Here is a 14,250-nt window from a genome sequence, read left to right as displayed (position 1 = left end):
GTGACTCTCCTGCCACAGCCTCCCAAGTAGCTGGGATTACAGGCATGTGCCACTATACCTGGCTAATTTTGTATTTTTAGTAGAGGCAGGGTTTCACCATGTTGGTCAGGCTGGTCTCAAACTCCTGACCTCAGGTGATCCGCCCACCTTGGCCTCCCAAAGTGCTGGGATTACAGGCATGAGCTACCACGCCCGGCCTAAAATTATTTTATCAAAATTCTAACTGCATGGGCTTTAAAGTCAAGTGGCCTGGAAGTTCTTGTGATGGAAAGAACTTCAGTTTCACTCTTCCCTGCTCCAGCTTCAAAGCTCACTTCTAACCCATTCTACTCTCAGCTCATTCATTGGGTACTCCTGTATTTCTAAATAATCATCTTATGCCATTATTTCTTGATTTTCAACCTCAGACCTTTCCAGTAAGGACTTGACATGACAGACAAGGATTTAGCTCACCCGTTCCCCTTACCCCCAGTTACCACTGTCAGCAGTAATTTCAGTTTTAATTCCTTTCTTGGTGACTGCCATACCTTTAAAACCATACATTTAAACTTCCGTTTTCTTATTTGGTCAACTCTCGAAAGTGCTGCGTGGTTCCCCACTTGGAAAGGTGAGGGTGTGAGCAGTCCTGCCACCATCTCTTGACCCCGTCTCTTTCCCAGCTCTTGTCAGTTCTTTCTTCTTTGTTTACATTATCAGGATGGATGACATGGGCATTCCATTCTGTGACCATAATTCAGGCATTGGTGCTTCCTGTAGATTAATTCTGAAAGTTGAACATCAGTCATGGATGATGTGGTTATTCTCACTTGTGAACCTGGCTCATTGCCGAGCTGAGCACTGTGCAGCAGTTGCATGTCCTTCGCCGTGCTGTGCAGGCCACCACTTGAAGGAGTATTTCTAGTGTCTGGTCCAGCGGGCTGTTGTTGGCGCCTGGATCACGCCACGTGTGAGCTTCAGCTTTGGTGGTTTCCTATGCAGTGCCCCTTCACCCCCTCGCCATTTTTCCTGATGTTGGGCTGCTTTTTTCTTGAGAGAACACTTATGTGCTCTCTTCCCCCTCATGCCAGTTTCTTTCTCTATTGCTTGAAATCTGCTTCCATTCTTCTGAAGATATTCTGCTTAGAGCTCGTGGGTTGTCCGATCTAATTCGGACTGGTTACTTTGTAGGTGGTGAGAATTGTGTCAGACATTTGGGTCAGTTCCACACTATTCTGAATTTCACGTCTTCCTTTCTTGGTTTTCATCCTCGTTTTGCTGGAGTGCATTTTCAGGAAGGATGTGCTGGAGGAGAGCTTTCAGAGTCCCTCGGCATGTGTGAGAGTGTTGGTACTTTCGCCCTTTATTTGATTGCTAGTTTAGCTTGGAGTAAAATTCTGGGTTCAAAATCGTTTTCCCTGGGAATGTGGAAGGCTTGGCTCAGAGTCTTGGAGGGTGCATCATCGGTGATCAAACTGGTGTAGCCCTCCCTGGTCGTCCCTTTGCAGTGGGGGCCCTGGCTTTTCCCTCTCTCCCGTTATCGGGGCCTTCTCCTTATCTGCAGGGTCTGAAATGGACACAGCTGCGGATCTAAGTGTGGCTGTTTTGTGACTCATCCTGCTCGGCAGTCGGCAGAAGCTTCCAATGAAGACTCCTGCCTCTTCAGCTCTAGAAAAAGTATTTTTGAAATTATTTGATCACTTCTGTTTTCTCCTTCCAGAGCTCCTGTTACCACCTTTGGAACCTAGATTCATATCTGCTCCATCCGCTTCCTATATTTTCCATCTTTATTTTCTCAAATTTATCCTCCCTCCCTGTGGTTTTCCAAGCACTTTGCGAAGCGCTGTTGTAAGTTCTTGAGATAGAGCAGTGAGCAAAACAGACAAATTCCTTGCCCTTTGGAAGCTTACACTAGTGGAATCAACTTTTATCTTCTCACTTGTTCACCGTGTGCATGCGTGAACAAAAGCTTTCTTTGTCTTTATTTGTTCCTTTTTCACAGCAACTGTTCTTGGCAGCCTTATGGATTCAATATCTTGACTTTCGAAGGATATTAGATCTTTTGAAAGTTGTGTTTGTATTCACTTTTTCTTTGTTCTTTATTTTTTAAGCTGCAGTTTTCCTCATGTATCTGATGATTCCTGGTTGTCCAGCTGTATCCTGGATGCCCAGGCTTGACTTCGGGGTGAATGGGTAGAAAACGAGTCATAGTGCTGGGAATCTCTAATGCCTAATCGAGGGAAGGTGTGCTCTAGGGGCCAATGGCCAGGCTGGATGCCTTGGTTCACTCCAGACAGTTTCTTTCAAGAGAAGAGCTCTGGTTATGGACAGAGCTGCCTGCAGGGGTGGGGTGGACCGTGTCCCACACAGACCTCTACTGAGGCTGTCTCTAGTTACGCACCGTGGTTCTGCTGCTCCATCTGTCGGTTCAGACTGAGCCGGTCCTGGTGGGCAGGCAGCCCTCCTCTCAACAGCTCCTTCCTCATTGAACGGCTCACTTCTGGGTTTTGGCTTTTGTAAATTTGTCAGATTCACACATCAGCTAGTGACCCTTCCATTCTCTGTGCCCTCTGGGCTTTTTAAAATACTATTATTTGAAGAGAGACCTCAGGAGAGACTAACTTTTGGGCTCAGCTTTCCATTTTGCCCTGGTTTCATTGTCACAAATACTTAGGATTTCCTTTTTCTGCAGATCAAAGTTAGAGTGAACACATTGATCTGACTTCATGCAGGGGTCATTTTAAACTTCATGCAGGGGTCGGCCTCCCAACCCAGGTTGGGGGCCTATGGCAATCTCTGTTCTCCAGGAGTATGGACCTCAGCATTCGGTGTAATTTTTCAGACAGGGTCCTGCTTGGCTACCCACAGTGGAATGCAGTAGTGCAATCATGGCTCACTGCAGTCTTGAACTCCTGGGCTCAAGCAGTCGTCCCGCCTCAGTCTCCAGAGAAGCTGGGAATGCAGATGTACGCCCCCATGACTGGCTAATTTTTAAATGTTTTTTGCAGAGATGGGGTCTTGCTGTGTTGCCTAGATTGGTCTTGAACTCCTGGGCTCAAACGTTTCACCTGCCTTGGCCTCCCAAAGTGCTGGGTATGAGCCACCATGACTGGCCTGGCCGGTTGTCTTCTGATACCAACTTTCAAGTGAGGGAATTGCAAGTTTTCCCTAAGCCTGTGTTGATTTCACTTATGTGTTTTGCCTTTACCTCTTGGATGATCAGTTTATTACCTGTATAGGTACAACCTGAACTGCCTGTGTGGAGTAGTACATCCTTTGTCTTATCTTTTTTGAAATGGAGCTGACTTGGGATGTTCTTTTGTTTTTATATGGTCAACAAATCTGAGCTAATTTACCTGTGCTGTTAGCGTTTTTGTAGATTTCTTGTTCTCAGACTCAGGACAATCCTGCTTGCCAGCTGCAGTTGGTGAGTTACTTGCTCCTCGGTGATGCTAAAATGCGTATTGCCAGTGCAGACTTCCTGGTTTCCTTTTGTAAGTTGCTACACAAAGCCCACTTTGAGGACTTTTTAGAAAGGATGTAGTAAAAGTTTTAAAACTAATTTGGGCCCTTGGGTTTAAGGCTGGCCTTCTCTATTTGAGTAGATGTGAATGAAGAAACAGACTTCCTGCAACATCCCTGTGCCCCAGCCTGTGTCTAATTCACGCACTAGAGCTTGTCCTGACACACTGCAGCTTGCTGTTAATTTCTACTTACTTAGTTGTGTGCCACCAAGCTAGACGTGTTCAGTCACACTGACAGTACTGTCAGGATGATTCACTGCCATACACGTAGCTCAAGTCGGATGGGGCCTCTGGTTGTGTCTGGGAAGCACAGAAACCTGGCTGAGCTGAGGATTCGGCCTCCGGCCCAGGTTGGTGAAGGCGCTGTGGCCTGGGAGCAGGAACAGAGCCCCCTGCTGCCAGGAGGGTGAAGCTGCTTTTTCGCAGTGCAGCCTCCACAAGCCTTCTCCAGTGGCAGTGATGAAGGACCAGATACCTGAATGGTCTTCAAGTTCCGGAATCCTTAGGAAAGTTAGCGTCCATCAACTTCACATATTAAAACAAGCTTATGGCTGGGTGCGGTGGCTCACGCCTGTAATCCCAGCACTTTGGGAGGCTGAGGCGGGCAGATCACGAGGTCAGGAGATTGAGACCATCCTGGCAAACACGGTGAAACCCCGTCTCTACTGAAAATACAAAAAATTAGCTGGGCCTGGTGGCGGGCGCCTGTAGTCCCAGCTACACGGGAGGCTGAGGCAGGAGAATGGCGTAAACCCGGGAGGGGGAAGTTGCAGTGAGCCGAGATCTGGCCACTGTACTCCCGCCTGGGCCACAGAGTGAGACTCCGTCTCAAAAAAAAAACAAAAAACAAAACCAAGCTTATTTCTGGTAGTTAAAAACATCTCAAGGTGAGTGTTGCACAGGAGTCAAAGGGATGAGCTGGTTAACTTCTTATGGGCTAAGTCATCAGTTACTTCTTATGTATTTTCAGTAGTTACAGCTGGGAAAGCTTCCCTAAAATCTGATTTATGCAGCAAAAACACATGTGTGATATTATTTGAATCCTGTGGTAAAACTCTGTGAGTCTAGACTGCCTTAATTAGCCACACATTGGTTCGAGTGAGAATCTAAGACAAGAAGATGTCCTGACCTGTGAAGTTTCCTCATCCCAGCACAGCTGGAAACGGAGCCCCGGGCCAGGGTTTCTCAGCCTGGGGGAGGCAGCGGCATTCTGCAGGGGCTGGCACTCGGTGAAGTGGGGGAAGTGCTGGGGACTCGATTCTGGCTGTGGAGACAGCAGTGGAGTGTGGCTTCCTTAAAGGCCCTGACTTCCTGGGTCAAGATGACTAAGATACCTGCATAACTTTAAGTCAGCACTTTTCCATGTGCGATTGGCCAACTTATCAACTCATCTGTGCAAATTGTGTTCTTTATTAGGGAGAAATTGCTTTTGGTATGTGTATGGATTTTTTTTTTTTCCTGCAGAGATTCTTGGATTGTATGGGTGTAGGCAAATATCCTTCTTCTTTTTGTCTTCATTGCTAAGCCGTATTCCTTACCTCAGGCACAGGGCAGGGGCTACATGTTCCAGAAACATACATCAGTCCCCACTGCGGTCCGCTTCCACTACTGCCAGGCTGGCTGGGGCAGCCTGCAGACTCCAGGGACCTCCCCCTGCACAGTCAGAGGCTGTTTCCAATATTTACAGCATTGCCAGTTCTCCCGTGCCTGAGCTTTCTCCTGCTTCTCCTTTCACCTCTCTCCCTACTCGGGGTCTCACTCCTTTACTGCCCACTGTGGTGGTGCACGCCTGTAGTCCCAGCTACTTGGGAGGCTGAGGCAGGAGAATCGCTTGAACTCGAGAGGCAGAGGTTGCAGTGAGCCGAGATCACGCCACTGCACTCCAGCCTGGGTGACAGAGCGAGACTTGGGAAGAAAAAAAAAAAAAAAAGCTTATTGACGTATAACATACAAATAATAAAATGTCTTTGTGAAGCCCAGTTCTGACCCTGTCCTCAGTCTTAAGCACCGTGTAGCTGCTCTGCAGCCTTTCTGGATGCCCTGAGGGCTTTCCCTGACGCTCCTCATGAGCCTCTTCTGGCTCCTGCTGCTGCTTCGTGCTCCTCTCAGTCCCTGTTGTCACGTAAGCCCCGTGAGCACAGAGACCATGAACTGTTCACTCTGTATCCCCGGGCCCTCTATTGATGTGGACTCATGTAGGATCTTCGGTGTCAGCTGAACTAAACGGAATGTTAGCTTAAATGTAAAATCATGTTGCCTTGAGGAAGCGCTTCAAGTTTCTCTCTAAAGCAGGGGCTCTCTTTTGAGGACTGGTACCAAGAGGCAAAGTGAAATAAGAGACAGCACAGTGATCTTAGAAGTCTGGCCAGGTTCTATTTCTCTAAACCCGGATTGGAGGACTGATTGTTTTCCCACTGAGAAAGTTTTCTGCTAAGTTGAAAGTAGACACTTGCCGTCTGCCTTGCCGCTCCCCACCCTTGGCTCCGGTGGCGGTGAGCTCGCCCTCACGTTCTTTTCTGCCCTGTTTTCCTTCCTAATATTTGCTGGCCAGCATGCCTTCTCCCTGGTAGCCCCCAGAATGTAGTTTTCCATTTCTACTTTTCAGCCTCCTCTGCTTCCCTCCTTGTTTTCCTGACCTCACACGCTTTGGAGATGTGGTCTGGTGGTCGTGGTGGTCTTCCCACTCAGGTCTCTCCCTGTTTCTCTCCACTGTAGGAACCCCTGCCTTGGCAGCTGGCTTAAGTACTACCCAGATTGCACTCCTGCTCGTCGCCTGCAGAAGTAAGTACAACTGATTTAGCCAGCGTTAGAGCAGACAATGGAACTGCCTCAAATGAACACACACCTAAGTGAGCCATGGCGCACTAATGCTGTGGAAATGCAGCTTTGGATAAGCCTCCTCCATCCCCTGCTCCAGTTGTTTCTCCAAACCCCTCCTCCATAGGAATTCTAGAGCGCTCCATCAAAGCACCCGGGGACCTCACCCCATCTGGATGCCTGCCATCCCTCCACCTGTGCCCTTGCCATTCAGCACTCCTTCTCCCTGAGCAGTGCCTGTGCTTGGCATAGAGAGGTTGCTCTGGCTGAGGAATCACACACAGCTCTGTGAATTTCAGCTCTGCCCCATGTGGGCTGTGTGAGCCGGCACGTCTGTAGAACGAAGGTGGTTAGAGTGGCCTCACAGGTGATTGTAAAGATGGATGCTATGCAAAGCCCCTTCGTTTCCCCTCATCACTCTGTGCCTTTTCTCATGCAATTCATTCTGCTGGGACTCTTACTCTCCTCCAATTTCTGACACAGTTCTGCCCATCCTTTCAGGGCCACCACCCCGCAAAGGTGCTTCTCCTTCCACACAGATGTCCCACATCTCGAGCTCCACACTGTGCACGGCAGCCTGAACCCCTCCTGGTCATCCTTCCTGGTCACCCTATTGAACTCTTTGCAGATGTCCCTGCTCTTTTCCTAGAACCCCTGGCGTGCCTTCTTCAGCTCCTCCTGGTCATCTCCCTCCACTCTCTGTGCTCTGATTGCCATCTGACCATTCTCTTTGGCAGGGTTAGGGTCTGCCCCACATGTCCATCCCTGTCGCACCTGACTCCTTCAACAGAGGGAGCTGTCAGCGTCAACTACAGGTACTTTCGCAAGAAGTTGACTAAACCTGTGACAGAGGGAGTCTTGTATTCCATATTCTGACTGTCTTGCATAAAAGTCTTCTAGCAATCTTTCCATGTTATGGGCTGTGAAGAAACTTTATATTTCAAAGAGGCAAGAGACGACTCACCTGTGACTAGAAAGCAACTTTAAAAGTTGAAATTTCTTTCCAAGTCCCTTCTTGGAATATGTGTGAAATGTACATGCCTAGCTATGAGAAACCAGCTGAGTGTCTGCACACACAAAGTGTGCAAGGAAGATGTGTTAAGTGTGTGAAACCTCCTGTGTGAACCTGAAACAGTGATTATTTCTGGATGAAATAATTACTTCATTGCCTTCGATATTGATTATATCGGCTTTGTGGGTGTCTAATTCAGAGGGTGGGCTTGCTCTGCCAGCCTGTGATCAAAGGCTTAGAGTGCTTTCCTAAGGTTTTACGGATGCTAGGTCTAGGATTTAAACTCAGGCTGAGCTTGCAGCGGAGGAGCTTGGCCCAGGTGGCGCTGAGTGGGTGGTTAACGGAAGGGAGTGCCCTAGGTCGGTGAAGAGAATATGTCAGTATATTTCAGAGGCCCTGGGTTTATAAGCAAGCAGTTTATAAGCACCTACAGGAGGTGAACTTTGATTGTTACCACGAAGGTAGTTATGAACTTTAGTTCAGAGCTAAATCAGGGAGAAAGTAATCCTATAGAACTTCTGTTTAACAAAAGAAATTAAACTTTTTGTACTCTACCTGTTCATTAGAAAAACAAAGTGCTATCCTCCTTCCTCCAAAGAAAACAAGAATAATCAAATCAGAAAATGAGTCTATGACAACTGATTTGATCAACTTTAAATTTACATGGTAACAAACTGCCTTTGCGGGGACTGGTTTGATGGGATAAGGTAAACTTTTCCATTTAAAGAGAATGTGTGCTGGTAGATACAGATCCTTTGTGTGGTTTTGGAAGAACTGAAGCCCTGGTTTTAATAGACTTGTTTTTCCAAAATCTCTTACTGCAAAATCATAGTAATTCTTGCTGGGGCAGGTGGTGGGGGGCAGAGTTGGGTTTTTTTTTTTTAAGATGAGTTATTTAAAAATATGCCTTTGAAGAACTGTACAGTGTGATGTACCTGTTGTCTGTATTATTTGCAATGTTCATGAGAGCTTCTTAAAGCATTTTAAGGTTGAAAATTGCATAGGCTTTAAAAGATTTATAAAATATATTTTATTTACTGCTATATTACATGGGTTTATTACCAGTAATAAAGAGGTATATTTAATATTTACTCTGTGGTTCTACAGCTATTTATTCTGTTGCGATTGCCAGAATCCTTGTGTATTGATAAGCACTCTTTCTAGACAGTTGTCTCTGAATCACTGTACCTTTTCTGAAAACCCCCCTTCCGGTTCCAGTGCTTCATGGACGAACAAAGCCAGCGAGGGCCACTAGGGGTCATTCTTCTGCCTCGTCAGGTGTGCAGAAGCTCCCCAGGGCACCGGAGTGTGTATCCAGAGGCTGCTCAGTGTCCACCAGGCAGTCCAGCCAACAGGAAAGCATGCATAGAGGGTGAACGAGGCTGTCAGAGACGCTTGTGGATTCTCCTTTTCCGGAAGGAGGGTGAGCCCAGCAAGCTCCTGGGTAGATCTGTAGAGTCAGTTATGCAAAGAATATTTGTCCAGTGGTTATCTGTGGAAACTGCTGTGCCGGGTGACTGCTAATGTGGGTGATAGTAGGGCTTCAAGAATAAGTAAACATGAGCCTTGCCTTTAATTACTTTCCAAACTTCTAGCGCTGCTGGTCATTTCATGGGCAGGAGCATCCCTTCTACCAACATCCTACTCTGTCTCATGCTTTGGGCTAAGCACTGGGATACGAAATGAAATACACACAACCCTGACTTCAGGAGTCTCCACATTGTTGGAGAAGATGAACATGTATGCTGATAAAAGTAATACCACGAAGTAATGCACTAGCTAGCACAACCTTCATCGTGCGCAATGATACTCTATGCTAGCAGTATGCATTTGTGTTAGGAATAAGTAACCCAGGCTAGAAAGGGAAGGAAGGAGGGCTGCTTAGAAGAACTGACAAGATGAGTCTTGAAGGGTGGGAAAGTAGAGAGGAAGGCAAAGAAAAGAAGTTTGTTCAAGACAGAAGGAGACTGTGAGCAAAATAGAAGCGACGAAGCAGCCAGCTGTGTCTGGGGAGCTGCCAGCGGTCCCACCGTCCTGATGGGAAGATAGGGAGGCCAGATGGTGGCAGGCTCTGGGAAGTCGCATGTGGAGGGGGACCCAACTCTGTTTTGAAGTGCCTTTGGGGAGTGGCTTGTAGTGGACCACACTGGAGCACAAACACATCCAAGCAACCTCTGGTCACACCCGTCCTGCACCTGCTGCCACCTGCAGACTTCGTCTTTAAGGGAAGACTCAGAGCTGGCAGGCCGGGTTGTAAGGACTGTCTGTATCAGGGTCGGGGGCAGCCTGTGGAAAGAACTTAGGCTTTAAATAGAGTGGCCTGAGTCTTAGCAATGAAGCTCTATTCCCATTTATGAGTTCCTCAGTCTCTCTGAGCATCATTTTCTCATAGTTTTTCTTAAGTGGGGATGATGGCATTTTACTTTTTTGTCTTTGGAAAGATGTAATGAGTGTGTATATACATTTATATAGAAGATTTAACTATGGTAGATGCTGAGTAAAACAGTACATGATGATACTCATCTCCACTAGCTACACACACACACACACACACACACGTATATTGAGGCAGGGTCTCACTCTGTCACCAGGCTGGAGCGCAGTGGTGCGATATTGGCTCGCTACAGCCTCAACCTCTCTTTTTTTGAGATGGAGTTTCTCTCTTGTTGCCCAGGCTGGAGTGCAATGGCCCCATCTCGGCTCACCACAACATCCGCCTCCCATGTTCAAGTGATTCTCCTGCCTCAGCCTTCCAAGTAGCTGGGATTACAGGCTCCCGCCACCATGCCTGGCTAGTTTTTCTATTTTTAGTAGAGATGGGGTTTCACCATGTTGGCCAGGCTGGTCTCAAACTCCTGACCTCAGGTGATCCACCCACCTCAGCCTCCCAAAGTGCTGGGATTACAGGCGTGAGCCGCCGCGCCCGGCCTCCCAGTGACTTCCATGTTTCCCTGGCAGGTGATCGGAAGGCTCATGGTATGCCGTCTGACCCAGAGGCCACAGGCAGATGAGCAGGTTTCTGGAGAAGGAAGGAGTGAATCGTGGGAGGGTGCATGTGAGAGCCAGCTCTGTGTAGAACTGGAATGTCGAGGAGGATGCTTCAGGTCTCTGGTGAACAGGCTGTCCCCTGCCTCCCCGCCAGGGCCAGGCACCCGGGGCTCCCCTACCTGCCAGCAGCTCCTCTGCAACTCAGAACCTCCTCCTGCATTTGTCTGCTTTGCTGCTGTGGCCGCTGACTGATTCCCTGTACGTGTCAAGTGTAATCTCTGACATTGGACACCCTTGTTTGGTCGATGTATTAGTTACCTCTTGCTGAACAAATTTAGTGGCTCAGAAAACACACATTTATTATTATAGCTTACAGTTTCTGTGGGTCAGGAATGTGGGTCCTGCTTGGCTGGGTCCTCTGCTTAAGGTCTCACAAGGCTGCAGCCAAGGTGTCAGCTGGGCTCTTCTCCTCTGGAGGCTCGGCAGGGGAAGGACACACTTCCAAGCTCCCAGAATTCAATTCCTTGCAGCTACTATAAAAGTGAGTTTTAGGCTGGGTGCGGTGGCTCATGCCTGTAATCCCAGCACTTTGGGCAGCCGAGAAGGGAGGATCATGAGGTCAGGAGTTTGAGACCAGACTGGCCAACACGGTGAAACCCCGTCTCCACTAAAGATACAAAAACAATTAGCCAGGCGTAGTGGCAGACGCTAGCTACTCAGGAGGCTGACGCAGGAGAATCGCTTCAACCCGGGAGACGGAGGTTTCAGTGAGCTGAGACTACGTCACTGTACTCCAGCCTGAGCAACAGAGCAAGACTGTCTTAAAAAGCAAACAAAATGTGAGTTTCAGTTTTTTGTTGGCTGTTAGAGGAGGCTACCCTCAGTTCCTAGGGCCTCTTGTGGTTCCCTGCGCTGTGGCCCTCCCCACAGGTCATTCATGACATGGCAATTGGCTTCTTCATGGCCAGCAAATTGTAACATAATGTAGTCAAGATAGAGTGCCATCCATCACACTGGCCGTATTCCATTGGTTAGAAGTGAGTCACAGGTCCCGCCCACACTAGAGGGGAGAGAATTGCACAAAGGCAGGGGTAAGTACCAGGAGGTGGGGCTCAGGGGGCTGTCCCAGGCTCTGTTGCCACAGTGGGCTAGTCACCCCTCCCCATGCAAAACAGACCCTGAAGGCCAGGGTGACTCCTTTTGGGACGGGACTCAGTTCTGGGGCTAGGCTGCTGTGGCTAGAAGTGGGTTAGTTTGCCCAGCCTGGAGCATGGCAGCCTCTTCATGCTACCTGCCTCTGGGCACCTGTGCCAAGGAGTCGCTGGCATTGCAGGCCCAGGGCCTCATGTCCTGTTCTCTGGGACCCAGGGGTGACAGGAATTTGCTTGAGTTCACACAGCAGTAAACATTGTACTGGTAAAAACCTGTGAGCTACTCATGAGATTTGCTTTTTCTAGGTAAGTGGGTGGTTTGAGTAGTCTGTTTAAGGATTGACATTGGCATTCTTTCGATGCTGTCTCAGCTTTTCTCATGTTCCGTCTCCTCAGAATGGGTAGTAACACATGCATTGATTTTGTTTGTTTGTTTGTTTTTGAGATGGAGTTTCACTCTTGTTGCCCAGGCTGGAATGCTATGGCACAATCTCTGTCCACCGCAACCTCCACCTCCTGGGTTCAAGTGATTCTCCTGCCTCAGTCTCCCAGGTAGCTGGCATTACAGACATGCGCTACCACGCCCAGGTAATTTTGTATTTTTAGTAGAGATGGGGTTTCTCCATGCTGGTCAGGATGGTCTCAAACTCCTGACCTCAGGTGATCCACCCGCCTCGGCCTCCTAAAGTGCTGGGATTACAGGTGTGAGCCACCGTGCCTGGCCAATTTTTCTATACTGATTTTCAACATTTATAATAAATCAACTTTTCAGTAGCTGTTTTCTCATCTCTGTTTAAAATACTCAGCATTCCCCATTTTCTGAAGCTACAAATACTTTTCACATAAATAATTAACAGTAGTTTAACAAAAATCTTTAACACTGCATATGAGAACTTTGTCTTTCTAATTTAAAGAAAAAAGTCCCTTGGCTCTTTTTTTTTTTTCTTTTCTTTTTTTTTTTTTTTTTTGAGACAGGCTGTCTCTTTTCTCTGTCTTCTTTGAGACAGGATGTCACTTGTCATCCAGGCTGGAATGTTGTGGTGCCATCATAGCTCAGTGCAGCCTCAATCTCCTGGGCTCAAGCAATCCTCCTGGCTCTGTCTCCCGAGTAGCTGGGACTACAGGTGTGGCCGGCTAATTGCTTGATTTTTTTTTGTAGAGATGGGGTCTTGCTATGTTGCTTAGGCTGGTCTCAAACTTCTGGGCTCAAGTGATCCTTCTGCCTCAGCTTCCCAAAGCATTGGGATTATGGGCTGGGCATAGTGGTTCATGCCTATGATTCCATCACTTTGGGAGGCCAAGGTGGGTGGATCACCTGAGGTCAGGAGTTCGAGACTAGCCTGGCCAACATGGTGAAACCCCATCTCTACTAAAAATACAAAAATTAGCCAGGTGTGGTGGTGGGGGGTGGGGGCGCCTGTAATCCCAGCTACTCTGGAGGCTGAGGCAGGAGAATCGCTTGAAGGAGGCAGAGGCTGCAGTTAGCTGAGATAGCGCCACTGCACTCCAGCCTGGGCGACAGAGTGAGACTCCGTTTCAAAAAAAAAAAAAAAAAAGAAAAGAAAAAAGAAAAAAAACCCAAAACAACCCAGAAAGCATTGGGATTACAGGCGCCAGCCACCGTGCTGGGCCTCACTTGACTTTTCTGTGCTTCACCTTCCTCATCTGTAAAATCCGGGGGGGTGGGGGGGGTGGCGGCGGGCAGTAAGCCATTCTCTGTTTCTAAGGTGCAGAACTTCTGGGGCTTCCCTCTCCCAGGCTTGTGGTTAGGATCAAAGGAGAACAAAGCACAGATGTTGGCTGCTCAAACACACACCAGGGGTGTAATCACACCACAAAGAGTTCCATTGTGATGCTGCAGCTATTTTAAATAGAGTTGCTTCTCTTGTGTCTCAGACTTATTTGCTTATAATGCTTCATTTGTATATGACTTTTCAGAAACCTGTTCTATAGACTGAGATTCCCACGCTGATTGCTAAGCCCTAGCACAGAGGCCTAGCTAGGTCACCGAAAAGGTTTAATGACAAATTTGGGGTCTTTGCATTCCTGATTGTAGATTTTTGATGGAATCTCCTGTCCATCATGTCTTTGACTTGTTGACTTGTTGCTACTGTTTCAACCAAACTCTGCTGGCTGGTTTGTTTGTTTGTTTGTTGTTTTAGACGAAGTCTCACTCTGTCACCTAGGCAGGAGTGCAGTGGCATGATCCTGGCTCACTGCAACCTCCACCTCCCAGGTTCAAGCGATTCTCCTGCCTCAGCCTCTCGACTAGCTGGGATTACGGGTGCGCACCACCATGCCCAGCTAATTTTTGTGTTTTTAGTATAGACAGAGTTTCACCATGTTGGCCAGGCTGGTTTCGAACTCCTGACCTCAAGTAATCCACTTGTCTCGGCCTCCCAAAGTGCTGGGATTACAGGCGTGAGCCACTGCACCCAGCCTCTCCTGTTTTTACCCAAATGCCAGGAGGTCATTGGTGCCACAATCTGACTACCCATCAGCACTGGCCTGCACGTCCCACTGAATTGGGATAATGTTCTTCAAAAAATATGGCACAAAATACTCGTTCTCAGAAATGCAAATTGGTTTTTCAGGAAATAAGGTTTTATGACCGAATGTGCCCTTGGAACATTGCATGTTCATGTTAGAGTCCTCCTTTCTGGAGGTTCAGAGCCCTCATTAGGACACTTTATTTTTAATCCAGTATTTTCTGTGCTTATTTGAATAGGAAACACTTTTTTTTGTTTTTTTTTAATTAAAAAAGTTGAGAACAAAACACTTA

The 14,250-nt window shown here is 47.8% G+C and overlaps 1 protein-coding gene across 2 annotated transcripts in view; it reads left to right on the top strand.

Annotated features, from left to right (window-relative positions):
• The window catches only part of LOC105492471 (RAS like proto-oncogene B), a 52,183-nt gene extending 43,763 nt beyond the window's left edge, over window positions 1–8,420 (top strand). For both annotated transcript variants that reach the window (XR_011609676.1, XM_011759645.3), the window contains one exon: window positions 6,216–8,420. The gene's annotated coding sequence lies outside the window, so the exon portion shown is untranslated. The remainder of the gene's footprint in view (window positions 1–6,215) is intronic.
• Window positions 8,421–14,250: the final 5,830 nt, after the last annotated feature.

Source organism: Macaca nemestrina, chromosome 11 (assembly GCF_043159975.1).
Source record: "Macaca nemestrina isolate mMacNem1 chromosome 11, mMacNem.hap1, whole genome shotgun sequence".
NCBI classification, from domain to species: Eukaryota; Metazoa; Chordata; class Mammalia; order Primates; family Cercopithecidae; genus Macaca; species Macaca nemestrina.
Note: the sequence above shows the minus strand (reverse complement) of the source record. Positions and strands in the feature narration are given on the sequence as shown.